At 38.1% G+C, this 15527-nt stretch overlaps 1 non-coding gene across 1 annotated transcript; it reads right to left on the reverse strand.

Moving 5' to 3' along the window:
* Positions 1-3921: 3921 nt before the first annotated feature.
* LOC127743098 (small nucleolar RNA R71) lies at positions 3922-4029 on the reverse strand. The gene has a single exon (XR_008004397.1). It is a non-coding gene; the product is annotated as a small nucleolar RNA R71 (small nucleolar RNA).
* Positions 4030-15527: the final 11498 nt, after the last annotated feature.

The following is a 15527-nucleotide window of genomic DNA, read 5'->3' on the forward strand; positions in this document are numbered from 1 at the left end:
AAACAAAAAACAAATAAATAGGAAAAGAAGATATTTACAATAACAAATAATAAGGCACACATTTGCAACTCCCCGGCAACGGCACCATTTTGGCGAACGGACTTTTGCCGGTAAAGAATTTTACAAATAAGCTCTCGTTGAAAGTATAGCTTCTAAACCAACAAAAATCCTTTCGTACAAAAAACTTGTTTGTCACTAAAGCAAACCCAATAAAATTTATAATCGAAGTATTGAAACCTCGGGTCGTCTCTTAAGGAATTGCAGGGAAGTATGATTTATTATTGGTTATGGAAAAATGTATATTTTTGGGTTTTTGAAATAGGGAACAAGGAAATAAATTAGCAATAAAGTAAATTAATTATCATGAACACCCTTGCAAGGTATGAGAATTGGAAATCCCATCCTAGTTATCATTATCAGTTGTGATGAGAATTGTTTATTACTCCCTAATGAGCGGATAATTTATACGCTTTTTGGCATTGTTTTTACATAGTTTTTAATATGTTTTAGTTACTTTTTAGTATATTTTTATTAGTTTTTATGCAAAAATCATATTTCTGGACTTTACTATGAGTTTTTGTGTTTTTCTAGATTTTCTGGAGCTATAGAATCCCATTTGGCGCGCTCTCAATTGCATTGAAAAGTAGACATCTTGGGCTTTTCAGCAATATATAATAGTCCATACTTTGCCCGAGTTTTGATAACGCAAACTGGCGTTTTCACGCCAACTTTCTACCCTTTTCTGGCGTTAAACGCCAGAACTGGCATAAAAGCTGGAGTTAAACGCCCAAACTGGCACCAGAGCTGGTGTTTAACTCCAAAAAAAGCCTATGCACGTGAAAGCTTCAATGCTCAGCCCAAGCACACACCAAGTGGGCCCCAAAAGTAGATTTCTGCATCATTACTTATCTCTGTAAATCCTAGGTTACTAGTCATTATAAATAGGACCTTTTACTATTGTATTTTAAAAGGGGAGATCTTTAGATCATTTTTGAGACTATCTTTGTATCACTGTTGATCTCTTGATCACGCTTAGGGGGCTGGCCATTCGGCCATGCCTGGACCTTCATTACTTATGTATTTTCAACGGTGGAGTTTCTACACCTCATAGATTAAGGTGTAGAGCTATGCTGTTCCTCATGAATTAATGCAATTACTACTGTTTTCTATTCAATTCAAGCTTATTCATGTTCTAAGATATTCATTGGCACTTCAACATGATGAATGTGATGATCAAGTGACATTCATCACCATTCTCACTTATGAACGCGTGCCTGACAACCACTTCCGTTCTACTTAAAAACAAGCTTGGATATATATCTCTTAGCCTCCTGGTCCACGACACATGGTTACCTCTCCTGACAACAGAGCCTTCCATTTTATGAGATCAGAGTCTTCGTGGTATAAGCTAGAATCAATTGGCAGCATCCTTGAGATCCAGAAAGTCTAAACCTTGTCTGTGGTATTCCGAGTAGGATCTGGGATGGGATGACTGTGACAAGCTTCAAACTCGCGAGTGCTGGGCGCAGTGACAGTGCCCAAAAGGATCATTTGATCTTATTCCAACACAAGTGAGAACCGACAGATGATTAGCCCTACGTAACCCGTAGCCGGACCATTTTCATTGAGAGGACGGACTGTAGCCATTGACAACGGTGATCCCCCAACATACAACTTGCCATGGAAATGAGTACGCATGACTGGATGAAAGCAGTAGGAAAGTAGGAATTCAAAAGGAACAAAGCATCTCCATATGCTTATCTGAAATTCCTACCAATGAATTACATAATTATCTCTATCCTATTTTATGTTTTATCTATCTTTTAATTATCAACATCCCATAACCATTTGAATCTGCCTGACTGAGAGTTAAGAGATAACCATAGCTTGCTTCAAGCTGACAATCTCTGTGGGATCGATCTTTACTCACGTAAGGTATTACTTGGATGACCCAGTGCATTTGCTGGTCAGCTGCGCGGAGTTGTGAGAAAAGTGTGAACTCACGATTTTCACATACCAAGTTTTTGGCACCGTTGCCGGGGATTGTTCGAGTTTGGATAACTAATGGTTCATATTGTTGCTTAGATTAGGTAATTTTCTTCTTGTTTCAACCTTTATTTTATTTTCAAAAAGTTTTCAAAAATCTTTCAAAAATTTTTTTCTTCTTTTTTGCTTTTTCAAAAATTTTTTCGAAAAAAAAACAAATAAATTTATAAAATCATAAAAACAAAAAATTTTATGTTTTTTGTTTGAGTCTAGTGTCAATTTTTAAGTTTGGTGTCAATTGAATGTCTTTATTCTTCTTGCATTTTTTGAAAGTGTGTTCTTGTGTTCTTCATTGATCTTCAAGTTGTTCTTGATGATTTTCTTTGTCTGATCTTTAAATTCTATTGTTTTGTACATTCTGTTGCTTTTCTCTCTCATCATTAAAAATTAAAAAAAATCAAAATTATGTATTTTCAAGTCAATAATACAGAGAATTGAAGATTCAGAACATACAGCAGAGGAATCATAGAGAAAAAGCTGGGCGTTCAAAACGCCTAGTAAAGAAGGATTTCTGGCGTTTAAATGCCAGCCAAGGTACCTGGCTGGGCGTTTAACACCCAAGGAGGTAGCCAAGTGGGCATTAAACGCCAGAATGGATACCATTCTGGGCGTTTAACGCCAGGATAACACCAGGGAGGTAATTTTGTTTTCAATTCAAATCTTTTTCAATTTTTCAAGTTTTAAAACTAATTTTTCAAAATCTTATCTTTTTCATATCCTCTCTTATCAATCATATCTTTTTCAAAATCAAATCTATTTCATTTTTCTTTTAATATTTTCGAAAATCCTTGCTAACAATTAATGTTGTGATTCAAAAATTTCAAGTTTGTTACTTTCTTGTTAAGAAAAGTTCAATATTTGAATTTTAGAATCATATCTTTTAATTTCTTGTTAGTCAATCATCAATTTTAAAAATCAAATCTTTTTTTTAAATTGTTTTTCAATCATATCTTTTCAATCATATCTTTTTAAATCATATCTTTTTCAAATCACATCTTTTTAAATTCTAATTTCAAAATCTCTTTCTAACTTCTTATCTTTTCAAAATTTATTATCTCTTATCTTTTTTAAAACCACCTAACTACTTCTCTCACCTCTAATTTTCGAAGGTCACTCACCTCTTTTTCAAAATTCTCTTTGATTAACTAATTGTTTTAAATTCTAATCTCTTTTTATTTCAAAAAAATTTTCGAAAATTCTCTCTCTCCCATCTCTTTCTATTTAATCACTAACACTTATTCTCCTTTAATAATTCGGACCCCTCCCTCTCTATAAGTTCAAATTCTTCTCTCTACCTCATCCTTCTATTCTTCTTTTCCTCTGACACATCAAGGAATCTCTATACTGTGACATAGAAGATTCCATACTTTCTTTGTTTTATTCTCTTTCATATGAGTAGGAACAAAGATAAAGGCATTCTTGTTGAAGCTGATCCTGAATCTTAAAGGACTCTGAAGAGAAAGCTAAGAGTAGCTAAAGCACAATACTTTGAAGAGGACCTGACAGAAATTTTTGAAAAGGAAGCAGACAAAACAGACATGGCCGAACCCAACAACAACAATGCAAGGAAGGTGTTTGGTGACTTTACTGCACCAACTCCCAACTTCTATAGGAGCAAACAACTTTGAGCTTAAGCCTCAATTAGTTTCTCTGATGCAACAGAATTGCAAGTTTCATGGACTTCCATTGGATGATCCTCATCAGTTCTTGGCTGAATTTTTGCAAATCTGTGACACTGTTAAGACCAATGGAGTTGATCCCGAGGTCTACAGAGCTAGTATATGGTTGAACTCACAACCTAGAGATAGCCTGAACTCTTGGGAAAAGCTGGTCAATGCCGTCTTAGCTAAATTTTTTCCACCTCAAAAGATTAGTAAGCTTAGAGTGGAAGTTCAAACCTTCAAACAGAAGGAAGGTGAATCCCTCTATGAAGCTTGGGAAAGATACAAGTAATTGATCAGAAGGTATCCTTCTGACATGCTTTCAGAATGGAGCATCATAGGTATCTTCTATGATGGTCTGTTTAAGTTATCCCAGATGTCATTGGACCATTCTGCAGGTGGATCTATTCATCTGAAGAAAATGCCTGCAGAAGCCTAAGAACTCATTGAAATGGTTGCAAATAGCCAGTTCATGTACACTTCTGAAAGAAATCCTGTGAACAATGGGACAACCCAGAAGAAAGGAGTTATTGAGATTGATACTCTGAATGCCATATTGGCTCAGAACAAATTATTGACTCAGCAAGTCAATATGATTTCTTAGAACCTGACTGGATTGCAAGCTGCATCCAGCAGTAATAAAGAAGCATCTTCTGAAGAAGAAGCTTATGATCCTGAGAACCCTGCAATGGAAGAGGTGAATTACATGGGAGAACCCCATGGAAACACCTATAATCCTTCATGTAGAAATCATCCAAATCACTCATGGAAGGATTAACAAAAGGCTCAACAAGGCTTCAACACCAATAATGGTAGAAGAAATAGGTTTAGCAATAACAAGCATTTTCCATCATCTTCTCAGCAACTGACAGAGAACTCTGAGCAGAATCGTTCTGGCTTAGCAACCATAGTCTCTGATCTATCTAAGACCACACTAAGTTTCATAAATAAAACAAGATCCTCCATTAGAAATTTGGTGGCACAAGTGGGTCAGCTGAGTAAAAAGGTTACCGAAACTCCTCCTAGCACTCTCCCAAGCAATACAGAAGAGAATCCCAAGAGAGAGTGCAAGGCCATAACCATGACCAACATGGTCGAACCTGGAGAGAGTGAGGATGACGTGATTCCCAGTGAGAAAAACCTCATGGGATGTCCTCTGAATGAAAAGAAGTTTCCCTTTGAGGAACCAAGGGAATTTGAGGCTCATACAGAGACCATAGAGATTCCATTGAACCTACTTCTGCCATTCATGAGCTCTGATGAGTATTCTTCCTCTGAAGAGGATGAAGATATTACTGAAGAGCAAGTTTCTAAGTACCTTGGAGCAATCATGAAGCTGAATGCCAAGTTATTTTGTAATGAGACTTGGGAGGATGTACCCCCCTTGCTCACCAATGAACTGAATGACTTGATTAGGCAGACATTACCTTAGAAGAAACCGGATCCCAGAAAATTCTTAATACCCTGTACCATAGGCACCATGATCTTTGAGAAGGCTCTGTGTGACCTGGGGTCAGGCATAAACCTCATGCCACTCTCTGTAATGGAGAAACTGGGAATTTTTGAGGTACAAGCTGTAAGAATCTCACTAGAGATGGCAGACAAATTTATGAAACAGGCTTATGGACTTGTAGAGGATGTCTTGGTAAAGGTTGAAGGCCTTTACATCCTTGCTGACTTCATAATCCTAGACACTGGGAAGGATGAGGATGAATCCATCATCCTTGGAAGGCCCTTCCTAGCCACAGTAAAGGCTGTGATTGATGTAGACAGAGGAGAGCTAGTTCTTCAAGTGAATGAGGACTACCTTGTGTTTAAAGCTCAAGGATCTCCTTCTGTACACATGGGGAAGAAGCACAAAAGCTTCTTTCAATACAGAGTCAAACCAAGTCCCCACATTCAAACTCTAAGTTTGGTGTTGGGAGGCCACAACCATGCTCTGAATATCTGTGAGGCTCCATGAGAGCTCATTGTCAAGCTATTGACATTAAAGAAGCGCTTATTGGGAGGCAATCCAATTTTTACTTATCTATGTTAAATTTCCATTTTTCATTGTTATTTTATGTTTTCTTTAGGATGATGATCATGTGGAGTCACAAAAACAAAAGCAAAAATAAAAAACAGCATTAAAAATAGCACACCCTAGAGGATGAGCTTACTGGCATTTAAACGCCAGTAAGTGTGGCAGAATGGGTGTTAAACGCCCAGTCTAGCACCATTCTAGGCATTTAACACCAGAAAAGGGCACCAGACTAGCGTTTAATGCCAGAAAAAGGCACCAAGCTGCCGTTAAACGCCAGAAAGGGAAGAAAAACTGGCGTTAAACGCCAAAAATGGGCAGCAATCTGGCGTTTAATGCCAGGATTGACACTCAAAGGGGAGTTTACATGCCAGAATGGTGCAGAGATGAGAAATCTTTGACACCTCAGGATCTGTGGATCCCACAGGATCCCCACCTACCTCAACTCAATCTCTCTCTTCTTCTCACATTCCAATAACACCCTTCCCCAAAACCCTTCACCAATCACCTCCTTCTCTCTTCCCTATCACCTCTTCACCACCCACATCCACCCACTCTTCCCCAAAACCCCACCTATCCCACCATTCAAAATTCAAAAACTTTCCCTCCCAACCCAACCCTCACACACGGACACCCCTCCCTTCCACTCCTATATAAACCCCTCATCACTCCTTCATTTTTACATATCATATACACTTTTCCCCCTCTTTGGTCGAACCTTTCTTCACCCTCCTTCTCCTCCATTTCTTCTTCTTCTCCGTCCTTCTTTCTTCTTTTGCTTGAGGATGAGCAAACCTTTTAAGTTTGGTGTGGTAAAAGCGTTGCTTTTTATTTTTCCATAACCATTTATGGCACATAAGGCCGGAGAAACCTCTAGAAAGAGAAAAGGAAAGGCAAAAGCTTCCACCTCCGAGTCATGGGAGATGGAGAGATTCATCCCAAAAGGTCCATCAAGACCACTTCTATGAAGTTGTGGCCAAGAAGAAGGTGATCCATGAGGTCCCTTTCATGCTCAAAAGGAATGAGTAACCGGAGATCCGACATGAGATTTGAAGAAGAGGTTGGGAAGTTCTCACCAACCCCATTCAACAAGTCAGAATCTTAATGGTTCAAGAGTTCTATGCTAATGCATGGATCACCAAGAACCATGATCAAAGTCTGAACTCGAATCCAAAGAATTGGCTTACAATGGTTTGGGAGAAATACTTAGATTTCAGTCCGAAAAATGTAAGGGTGGCATTCAACTTGCCAATGATGCAAGGAGACGCATGCCCCTACACTAGAAATATTAACTTTGATCAAAGGTTGGACTAAGTCCTCATGGACATATGTGTGGAAGGAGCTCAGTGGAAAAGAGACTCCAAAGGCAAGACGGTTCAATTGAGAAGGCATGACCTTAAACCCGTGGCTAGAGGATGGTTGGAATTCATCCAACACTCGATCATTCCTACTAGCAACTGATCTAAAGTGACTGTAGATCGGGCTATCATGATCTATAGCATCATGATTGGAGAGGAAGTAGAAGTTCATGAGGTCATATCTCTAGAATTTTACAAAGTGGCTGACAAAACTTCTACCTTGGCAAGGTTAGCCTTTCCTCATCTCATCTGTCACCTATGCAATTTAGTTGGAGTTGTCATAGGAGAAGATATCCTCATTGAAGAGGACAAGCCCATCACTAAAAAGAGGATGGAGCAAATAAGAGATCCCACTCATGGACCTCAACAAGAGCAACAAAGGCAAGGAAGAGACATAGAGGAGCTCAAGCGTTCCACTGGATCTTCAAGAGGAAGAACTAGCTGCCATTACTAAGGTGGACCCGTTCTTTGATTTCCTTGTTCTTATCTTTCTGTTTTTCAATTTTTATGCTTTATGTGTTATCTATGTTTGTGTCTTCATTACATGATCATTAGTGTCTAGTGTCTATGTCTTAAAGCTATGAATAATTCCATGAATCCTTCACCTTTCTTAAATAAAAAATGTTCCTAATTACAAAAGAACAAGAAATACATGAATTTCAAATTTTATCTTGAAATTAGTTTAATTATTTTGATGTGGTGGCAATACTTTTTGTTTTCTGAATGAATGGTTGAACAGTGTATATTTTTGATAGTAAAGTTTATGAATGTTAAATTTGTTGGCTCTTGAAAGAATAATGGAAAAAGAGAAATGTTATTGATGATCTGAAAAATCATAAAATTGATTCTTGAAGCAAGAAAAAGGAGTGAAAAACACAAGCTTGCAAAAAAAATGGCAAAAAAAAATAACGCAAAAGAAAAAGCAAGCAGAAAAAGTCAATAGCCCTTTAAACCAAAAGGCAAGGGTAAAGATGATCCAAGGCTTTCAACATCAGTGGATAGGAGGGCCCAAAGGAATAAAATCCTAGCCTAAGCGGCTAAATCAAGCTGTCCCTAACCATGTGCTTGTGGCATGAAGGTCCAAGTGAAAAGCCTGAGACTGAGTGGTTAAAGTCGTGATCCAAAGCAAAAAGAGTATGCTTAAGAACTCTGGACACCTCTAACTGGGGACTCTAGCAAAGCTGAGTCACAATCTGAAAAGGTTCACCCAGTTATGTGTCAGTGGCATTTATGTATCCGGTGGTAATACTGGAAAACAAAGTGCTTAGGGCCACAACCAAGACTCATAAAGTAGCTGTATTCAAGAATCAACATACTGAACTAGGAGAATCAATAACACTATCTAAATTCTGAGTTCCTAATGGATGCCAATCATTTTGAATTTCAAAGGATGAAGTGAGATGCCAAAACTATTCAGAAGCAAAAAGCTACTAGCCCCGCTCATCTAATTTGAACTAAGCTTCATTGATACTTTGGTATTTATAGTATATCTCTTCTTTTTATCCTATTTTGTTTTCAGTTGCTTGGGGACAAGCAACAATTTAAGTTTGGTGTTGTGATGAGCGGATAATTTATACGCTTTTTAGCATTATTTTTACATTTTTTTAATATGTTTTAGTTACTTTTTAGTATATTTTTATTAGTTTTTATGCAAAAATCACATTTTTGGACTTTACTATGAGTTTGTGTATTTCTCTGTGATTTTAGTTATTTTCTGGCTGAAATTGAGGGACCTGAGCAAAAATCTGATTCAGAGGCTGAAAAAGGATTGCAGATGGTGTTGGATTCTGACCTCCCTGCACTCGATATGGATTTTTTGGAGCTAAAGAATCCCAATTGGCGCGCTCTCAATTGTGTTGGAAAGTAGACATCTTGGGCTTTCCAGCAATATATAATAGTCCATACTTTGCCTGAGTTTTGATTACGCAAACTGGGGTTTTAATGCCAACTTTCTACCCTTTTCTGGCGTTAAATGCCAGAACTGGCATAAAAGCTGGAGTTAAACGCCCAAACTAGCACCAGAGCTGGCGTTTAACTCCAAGAAAAGCCTATGCACATGAAAGCTTCAATGCTCAGCCCAAGCACACACCAAGTGGGTCCCGAAAGTGGATTTCTGCATCATTTACTTATCTCTGTAACCCTAGGTTACTAGTCATTATAAATAGGATCTTTTACTATTGTATTTTAAAAGGGGAGATCTTTAGATCATTTTTGAGACTATCTTTGTATCACTGTTGATCTCTTGATCATGCTTAGGGGACTGGCCATTCGGCCATGCCTGGACCTTCATCACTTATGTATTTTCAACGGTGGAGTTTCTACACCTTATAGATTAAGGTGTGGAGTTCTGCTGTTCCTCATGAATTAATGCAATTACTACTATTTTCTATTTAATTCAAGCTTATTCCTGTTCTAAGATATTCATTCGCACTTCAACATGATGAATGTGATGATCAAGTGACAATCATCACCATTCTCACTTATGAATGTGTGCCTGACAACCACTTCCGTTCTACTTGAAAACAAGCTTGAATGTATATCTCTTGGCCTCTTGGTCCACGATGGATGGTTGCCTCTCCTGACAACAGAGCCTTCCATTCCGTGAGATCAGAGTCTTCGTGGTATAAGCTAGAATCAATTGGCAGCATCCTTGAGATCCGAAAAGTCTAAACCTTGTCTGTGGTATTCCGAGTAGGATCTGGGATGGGATGACTGTGACGAGCTTCAAACTCGCGAGTGCTGGGCACAGTGACAGTGCGCAAAAGGATAATTGGATCTTATTTTAACACAAGTGAGAACTGACAGATGATTAGCCCTACGTAACCCATAGCCGGACCTTTTCACTGAGAGGACGGACGGTAGCCATTGACAACGGTGATCCCCCAACATACAGCTTGCCATGGAAAGGAGTACGCATGACTGGATGAAAGCAGTAGGAAAGCAGGGATTCAAAAGGAACAAAGCATCTCCATATGCTTATCTGAAATTCCTACCAATGAATTACATAAGTATCTCTATCCTATTTTATGTTTTATCTGTCTTTTAATTATCAACACCCCATAACCATTTGAATCTGCCTGACTGAGATTTACAAGATGACCATAGCTTGCTTCAAGCCGACAATCTCCGTGGGATCGACCCTTACTCACGTAATATATTACTTGGACGACCCAGTGCACTTGCTAGTCAGCTACGCAGAGTTGTGAGAAAAGTGTGAACTCACAATTTCCTGTACCACTCCTACTTAGTTAACCCTTACTAAGTAAAGGAAAGTCAAGTGGGCTAATTAATTTGATTCCTCAAGTCCTAGTCAACTCCTAAGGAAAGACTAGCTTTAGAGGGATCCAAATCAACCAGCAAAACTTCAGTTATCAATCAACAGCTGAGTTTGATAGCTCAAGTGTCACCAATTACTCTACCAAAGCAAAGGGAGGAGAAAAATCCAAATTATTTATACCTTAAATAGAAGAAAGCAATCATAAATCTAAAATACCTTAATGTGTATTAAATAAGAAAATCAATCCTAACATGGAGTTCATAAACCAAAGTAATAGAATAAATAAAAATAGAAGAGAAATTAAAGTAAAGGAACATTGAACCTGGAATGAAGAAGGAGTAAACCTAACCTAAGATAAATCCTAAATCCTAAAAACTAAGAGAGAGGAGAGAGCCTCTCTCTCTCTAGAAACTACATCTAAAACCTAAAAATTATGAATTATGAACCTCTCTTATGAATGAATGGATTCCCCCACTTTATAGCCTCTAATCTGTGTTTTCTGGATCGAGAACTGGGTCAAAAACAGCCCAGAAATTTCTGGGGACATTTTATGCAATTTTCTGCACGTGGCGTCCGTCACGCGTGCGTGTGGGTCACGCGTGCGTGCCATTTGGAAGTTTTTCTTGTCATGCGTATGTGTCAGTCACGCATATGCGTCGCTTGTGCTTTGCGCTAGGCATGTGTTCGCATCGTCCACGCGTGTGCGTTGCTTGGGTTCTGTCATGCGCGTTGCTGCCATTTCTTTCAAAACTTCATTTTTGCACGTTCCTTCCACTTTTGCATGTTTCCTTCCTGTTCTCTAAGCCATTCCTGCCTTATAAAGCCTAAAAATACTGAACACACGGATCACGGCATCGAATGGTAATAAAGGATAATTAAAATTAATAATTTTATGGTCTAGGAAACATATTTTCACATATATTAAGGAATAAGGAAGGATTTGTAAAACCATGCAATTTATATGAATAAGTGAGCAAAGACTTGATAGAAACCACTCAATTGAGTATAATATAAATAATAAAATAGTGGTTTATCAATGTGCAACCTTTGGCATGCTCCAAATACATTTCATATCTTTTACTCCTCCGTTTTTCTTCTAAAAAATAGGAAAAAATATCGAGTAGTAGCGGATATGTAGTTGTCTATGTGCATCCCAATTGTCATATGAGAAACAGTGACAATGTGGTGATATTTGAGTGTGATAATCCGTTAATATTGCGCACTTGGCGAGTAAGTTTCATGTCCGAGTTAAAGACTCTGATATTGAGTAATCTTGGTGGTTTAGGGAGAAAAGAGATCGAAGGGTTGGGTATAGGTTACTAGCACCGTTAGAAAACAGAGTTTTTCAATTTCTTCTGTTTCGACTCTAGGACAACGAGCATGTGTGACTCATATTTGACATCCATGGGAGAATCATGACGGAACAAGTAATGGAGCTTTTCGTCGAGGTTAGTGATGTTGGTGGTGGTGAATCCATCCACTCGACCTTTGTGGAGGATAGATGACTTACCTCTCGCACCACCTCCGATTCATATTGCTAGTCCAGTGGAAGACATGGACGTGGATGATGAAGACTCCGACAATGAGTACGTTGCAGATAGCAACGATAGTGGTTCTTTTGAAGATGATGATAAGGAGGAGTTTGTACCTGAGATGCCGACTGAGGCAGCGATACACTATGTTTTGCCTCCCCCCACCCGATTCCAGTGCTATCAGATGTACCAAGTCACTATCATGCGTTAGATCTGGACACGATGCATGAGAAATCCCTGTTTTCCAACACCGGGGAAGACGATTACAAAAGCAGAGATGTAGTAATACATGGTGTGAAGAATTATAGCATTCGCAGAAGTGTTGAGTACCGAGTGGTCGAATCAGACCGATTCAAGTACCATGTGCACTGCCGTCAAGCTGCAAATAAATGTCCTTGTAGTTTCCGTGTGGCCCTCCGATAAAACTTCATATACTGGTGAGGTCAAGTTTAATGGTAGCATATTTACTAATTTATGATTGCTATATCTAGTATTGTTTTCAACCATGAATGCTTTATTTCGTTAGGGAGGTTCATAGGGTTGGTGGAGCGCATATGTGTTTAGCACCCACCATGTTCTAAGACCATTGACCGTTGTACAACAGTCTCATCTACAATGTCATCCTACTATTGATACAATCTAACCCATCCGTCAGCATTCCTGTCTTGCAGGGTGCAGTTTAGCAAAGCTATCACTTCAAACCCTCGTATAGAAAGGTCTGGATGGTGAAGCAAAATGTAATTGCGCAGATATATGGGGACTGGGAGGATTCATACAACAAGGTGTCGAAGCTGCTACAAGCACTACAGAGTTGTTATCCTGGAATAATATGTGAGCTCAGGGCCTTACCTTACTATGATGGGCACCTTATGGTTCATGACTATCACATGTTCGACAAAGTATTCTAGGCCTTCCTGCCCTATGTTGAGGCTTTCAAGCATTGCAAGCCGTTTTTTTCTGTCGATGGCATGTATTTGTATGGCAAATACGGTGGTGAGTTGCTTATTGCAGTGGCACAAGATGGCAATAGCAATATCCTTCCTATTGCTTTTGCAATTGTGGAGTCTGATAGTACGGAGTCATAGTCTTTCTTCCTGACTAATTTGAGACAACATGTCACCCCACAGGAAGGCCTGTTGATTATTTCTGATAGATTCCAGGCGATCAAGGATGCACTAAGGGCCGATGATACTAGTTGATTAGCGATAGACACCATCGGAGGACCCTTTGCTCGTGCTGGTCCCTGCTCTGCTGCGTCATCCCTATCAACCTATTAACAGTTGTAAGAATAACATAAATTCAATTTACAGAACATCATAATGAACTACCAGTTCAGAAACACAAGCAAACCATAAAGAATGGTTACCTCACTGCCATATGACACATGAAAACCTGTCGGTCAGGTAGACACCACTGCGAAAATCTCTAGTATATCCATGACATCAATAGCGGAATGCAACCAGTTATGTCTATCGTGCCTCGGTGTGCTGCAGAGCATAGAGAATGGTAGGTCCATGCAAGCACCGCTGAACCCCAAGATAGACCATGACACGATTGGAATTCGGCAAGTAGTAGTAGCCATCGGAAATGGACCAGGTTGTTCGAATTGTCCGTCATCAGATAACCCCTAATCAATAACATGATGTAACACCTCGAATATCGTCGGAGTGTCTCTAGATCAGTAGTGCCGGGCATATGTCGGACACGGTCCCGAAGCCATGTCAGCTTCAACGAGAAAGACTCCTTCCTCTACACCCCCCACAGTTGAGCCACTGGAGGCCTGGCACCAAGTAGTCGCTCTACCAACTCCCACGTCTCGGTGTCGTACCATCAATAGAAATCATGGAAGCACCCCCACTAGCTCCCCGTGCATGCGTACCCCGAGGTGCTACGCAATGTCATGCAGGGTGATGGTCACTCACCCCATGGCAGGTGGAACGTGTGGGTCTCCGGCGCCAGCGCTCCACGAATATCGTGATCAGAGACTTGTCAAAGACGAAGTCTCTGAGAGGCCCCGTGTCGCTGAAGCCAACCTCCCTCAAATACGGGACGATGGCGTCCAATGGTGGTAGCGTGTGACTCACTTGTCGAGGAAGAAAGAGGCAAGGCTTCTGACAACAAATAAATGATCACGATTAGAAAAATATTATATGCGTGCATTGACATAACAAACTGAATTAACTATTATATAGATTTATTTAAAAAAATTTTACAAATATGTACAAACTAAATTTATTTAAATAAAACCTTTTACATTAATAATTACTAACTTAATTAATAAACATTTTCTCAATACCTTAATTAAAATAAAAAATATTTACTAAAGTAATTAATACTCTAATTAACAAACTTTTACTTAATAATTTAATTTAGGTAAATACAAAGTTTCATAATTGTTCACTTAAAAAAATAACTTTTACTTAGATAGTTAATAACTAAGTTAATAAATTAAGAAACATATAATTAATAAAATAATTTTAAGGATTGGAAAACATCTAAATTAATAATTATGTACTTAAAAACTTAATCACAAAAAAAAAAAATCAGGATCACATTCCTAAAATCATACCATATCAGTGACCTGTTGCTAAATGCTAACGATACATTTAGTCACCTAAACTATAAATTATATCCTAGTTCTTGGCAAGTATCCTAACCATGGTTATATATATATATATATGCGATAACATAAACATGAAGATAAGAAAACTAACCACGAAATCAGCTGTCCTAGCGACGTGCCATGTGACGTTCTGTCGATTAATATCCGGATCACGTACATCTGTGTACACGATCTTAGTGTTAATCAATAATATGGTCAAAAAAGGGTAGATGAGAGAAGAAAGTGGTCGAAAAATTTAAAATGGAACCCAGAACCACGTTGTGAACGACATGTATATATAGACCTCTCCCAAACTTATCTCGTTTACAGTGTAAATAAAATACATGTAAACTTATCTCATTTACACTGTAAACGAGATAAGATATACTACGTATTTTTATAATTATTTTTAAAATTATTTATTTCAGTAAATAAAATATTTTAATTTATTTAAATAAAATATCCTATAGAAGTCTCTGCTTTATTTTATTTGTATTTGCTAATTTTGCTTTGTTGTGCTATTGAATAGTGATTTCTTCGAAATTCTCTAGTTTTCTTGAAATTTTATTTAAATAAATAAAAAATATTTTATTTACCAAAATTTATAATTTATAGCAGTTTTACAAAAATTTATCTTATCTCCTTTCTCATTTACGTTGTAAACAAAATAAGGATGTACGTATCTTGTTTATTCTGTAAACAAGATAAGGCATGAAACGATGTGGTTGTATCACGTTTGTATATCTGGTGTGTAATGGCCTTATTTCGTTTACACTGTAAATGAGATAAGAACGAAAACGAGATAAGAGAGGATGCAGCCTATATATAGAATTTGTTTACAACGACATTTGTAACAACCCAACTTTTAACATATCATGATCGTATTAAAAATAAGACATAACTATTCTACTTTTCTTTTATTAACTACTAAATATCGAGCCTCAACACGTTAACTTGTCGACAATTTTTTAAGAAAAACGAAATTTTTTAATTTTTTTTGTACTTCGAGATAAAAAATATCAAATAAAATA

The sequence above is a fragment of the Arachis duranensis genome, chromosome 1, assembly GCF_000817695.3.
Source record: "Arachis duranensis cultivar V14167 chromosome 1, aradu.V14167.gnm2.J7QH, whole genome shotgun sequence".
Lineage (NCBI taxonomy): Eukaryota > Viridiplantae > Streptophyta > Magnoliopsida > Fabales > Fabaceae > Arachis > Arachis duranensis.